This window comes from Hippocampus bargibanti, linkage group LG09 (genome assembly GCF_051943395.1).
Source record: "Hippocampus bargibanti isolate YZ-2025 linkage group LG09, ASM5194339v1, whole genome shotgun sequence".
Taxonomy (NCBI): Eukaryota; Metazoa; Chordata; class Actinopteri; order Syngnathiformes; family Syngnathidae; genus Hippocampus; species Hippocampus bargibanti.
This window is the reverse complement of record NC_142742.1, coordinates 1-3,454: the sequence shown is the minus strand read 5'-3', so window position 1 is coordinate 3,454 and position 3,454 is coordinate 1. Positions and strand designations below refer to the sequence as shown.

Here is a 3,454-nt window from a genome sequence, read left to right as displayed (position 1 = left end):
TTATCTGTTCAGTGTACAAGCGGCAGCCACGACAGTCGACTTTTTTTCAGACAACGTTATATTTTTACGACGGAAAATGTAGTTTTTTTAGTCGATGGGAATCATTTAAAACAAACACATTTATTTTTTAAGCCAAGTAATTTTTAGTTTTAAAATTTGAAATTTACGAAGCCCCTAAGGGGACATGAGTATTTAATTTAATGTATATTATTTTAGTTCGTTCGTTTTTAAAATGTAATTCTAAATTTGAAGATTATGGTGATTATAAATAATACAAAATAAAACGTATTCAATTTTTTTGTCGCTCATAATATACGTCACAACCATCGACAGTGGACGTATATCCGGTCACGACCGCCAAATTGCGCACGATTTCTTTTTCTCGACCCGCAGGTAGGCCTACTATGGATAAATCTAAGAAAAGAAAAGTGTCTGAAGAAAACAGAACGTTTAATGATACGTGGGCAGATTCGTTCGCCTTCGCTGCTGACGAGACGGGTTTACCGGTATGCTTAATATGTAAAGAGAAGTTAGCAACAACAAAAAGTCAAATGTCGCACGACATTTCCAGAACAAACACACAGCCTTTGCTCAAAAATATCCGGATGGAGATGAGAGAAAAAGAGCCGTTTCGGAACCGATCAGAGCAAAAATCATTTTATGGACTGGATGAAATCTACAAATTCAGCTACATATGCTAGTTTTGTGGCCGCTGAGGAAATAGTCAGGCCCGCCAAGCCGTTCACAGACGGAGAATATATAAAAGAATCGATCATTACGATGTCAGAACATCTATTCACAGACTTCAAAAACAAGAGTGAAATTGTGCAGAAAATCAGGGACATGCCCCTCTCTGCGAAGACTGTCAAAGACGTCATACAGCCCTGAAGTGCAGAGGCTGTGCGCCGAGGTGCAGGAGCAGAAATCACATTAACCAGATGATAAATATTGTATTTGCCATTTTGCAAATATTTTTTTTTTTCTGATGAATACAAATATGGGCACCGCCTCAAAACCTCTACATATGTTGCATTAAACTGACACAAATCCTTTGTTACCTAGCTGCTCAATGGGCAAAAAAAGGACAAGCCGGCTGCCTAATCCATACGGCATCTCTGACGAAGGCGGAAGTATACGCCGAAAAATGTCAGGTATTTGAAACACCTACAATACGCTGTCTGTAAGATAAGAATCTGTTTTAAATTAAAATACGTCTGTTTATGCCTCCCCCAGCTCCGGTATTCAGACGGGCAGCTTCGAGACTGATGGAATGCTGAACAAGATGCCCGCCGGCGACAGAAAGTGGACGTGGTTGGCGGTGTGCAGCTCTTCCTGATGAATGAGTAGTAATAGATTTTATTTTAAGCGCCTTTCAAAGCTCTGAAGGATACTTTACAGTCACAGACAAGCATCAGTACTAAAATAAATAAATACATAAATTACACATGGTAACTAGAGCTACACAGAAAATACAATTTTAAATCGGTGGCTAGTAAGGCCACCTATCTCGTAGTCCGCGAGCCCCATAAACCAGGGAATGTCAAAGCTTGCCCCTCAATGGCCACTGTTCTGTCTGTTTTCTTGCTGTCCCAGGATGAACACATCTCATTCAAATAATCAGGATCATTCAAATGCTGGCTGATGAGCTGATTGTCTGAATCAGGTGTGTCCCACCTAGGGAAGCTGGACTATGGGAGGACAGCGGTCGAGTGCCAAGTTAGACACCTCCTTTTTTTGGGGGTCCCGGATTGAGTTAGGGTGTGTTGGGGTTTAATTCAGGCATTCTACTGGAGGTTTGGGTAAAGTTAAGGGGTTCGAGGGTTCATTAGGCATCCGGTTAACCGGTTTGACTGTGAGGCAGCTCGGTCTGTGGTACGCAGCATGGAAATTAGGAACGCAGATGGATTTGTCAGTTTCATGTACGTAGAGGTTTTGAGCTCTATCCACATTGATCAGAAAGAGCTGAGCACCACTCCTGCTGAGATGGCCTACCTACATTGGGCACAGGTCTGTATAACCCCTACAAATCAAAATAAATATCTACAATGTTAACCGCAGTAGTTTATTAAATCAATGTTGACAGGACTGACGTTTATGCCTCCCTGAGCGCCAGTGTTCAGATGAGTCGCTTCATCGCGACTGACGAAATGCCGAACAAGATGCCCGCCGCTGACAAAGTGGACGTAGTTGGCAGTGCAGCTCCTCCTGATGAATGCGTAACACCACCTAACTCTTAATCTGCAAACCCCTGAAACCAGGGAATGTCCAAATCTGGTCCTCAATGACCGCTGTCCTGTTCATTTTCTTGATGTTCCAGGATAACGTTAATGCTGGCTGCGGGCATACGGCATGCTTGACCCATTGCTGGGGTGAGGTGAGCTCCCAATATTCAGCGCAGTTAAGTATCATTCATTGTGCATTCAATCGTCATGAATACGTCTGTTTATGCCTCCGCCAGCGCCGCAGTTCAGATGGGCGTTGCTCCTGGGAGAGCTGGAAAACAGGCAGGACGGCGGCCCTCGAGGACCGACTTTGGACACCCCTGCTGTAAAGTGTCCTTGAGAGCTTAGAAAGGTGCTTTGACGTCCCGTATAGTGTCGCCCTCCACTGGACACGCCGTGCCATCGCAACCCGTCGAATCAATGGGTGCCTTTCTAATTGCCTTATTTTAATCTTCAACCTTGTGTTAATCTTTAATCAAATGATAATTTGTTTTGCCATTTTTAATGTACATTTAACATTTAAGTCCATTTTATTGAAATTGTTGTTGAAAGTAATTTTGGAAGCGACGGCAGGGTTTTTAAAGAACGTTTTCGCCCTCCTTGGTGTTATTTTTAATTTTGAAATGATGATGCATCATTGCTATTTCCCTCAAGCCACTAACTCTTTCAACAATAACCCAAATAGAAATGTATAGTGCCTCTTTGCAATTTTTTTGATGATACTAGTGCACCGTGTTCTACCGGAAACAAATTTCTACATACTTGGCAATACAGATGATTCTGATTATACTCAATCCTTAATATTTAGGTCCAAATGTATGATTTAAGGCTCTTGAACGTAAATAAAAAGCTACTTTAGTCACGGTTCTTTATTATTAAGTAAATAATTAAACTATTCTTTTACAATGAACAAAACATATTGCAGTCAAATTAAGATGAGTTCTACCTATACGGCCAGTTGATACGTTGTGGTTGGCGACCAATGGGTGACGCCGTGGGCCCAGCCTCCAGCTTCACAGGTGGAGGTCATTTCAATCAGTGGCAGACCAACCAGAACGTTGTCACGTTGTGGTTGGCGACCAATGGGTGACGCCGTCGGCCCCGCCTGCAGCTGCACAGGTGGAGGTCGTTTCAATCAGTGGCAGTTAAAAGGACTCCCGGCACACCAATCGGTGTCGGCTCATTGGGCTTGCTGCACCCTGTCAGGTACGTTTCAGCTTGCATGCAGATTT

General features: G+C 43.0%; 1 long non-coding RNA gene across 6 annotated transcripts; it reads left to right on the top strand.

Moving 5' to 3' along the window:
• Positions 1 to 327: 327 nt before the first annotated feature.
• Positions 328 to 3,448, top strand: LOC148893125 (uncharacterized). 6 transcript variants are annotated; one of them, XR_016115995.1, is made up of 7 exons: positions 328 to 393; positions 1,063 to 1,151; positions 1,234 to 2,007; positions 2,084 to 2,216; positions 2,318 to 2,374; positions 2,459 to 2,574; positions 3,181 to 3,448. It is a non-coding gene; the product is annotated as an uncharacterized LOC148893125 (long non-coding RNA). The 6 variants fall into 6 exon arrangements; XR_016115994.1 differs by having other exon boundaries at positions 2,459 to 2,646; positions 3,227 to 3,448; XR_016115993.1 differs by having other exon boundaries at positions 2,459 to 2,646.
• The last annotated feature ends 6 nt before the right edge of the window (positions 3,449 to 3,454 follow it).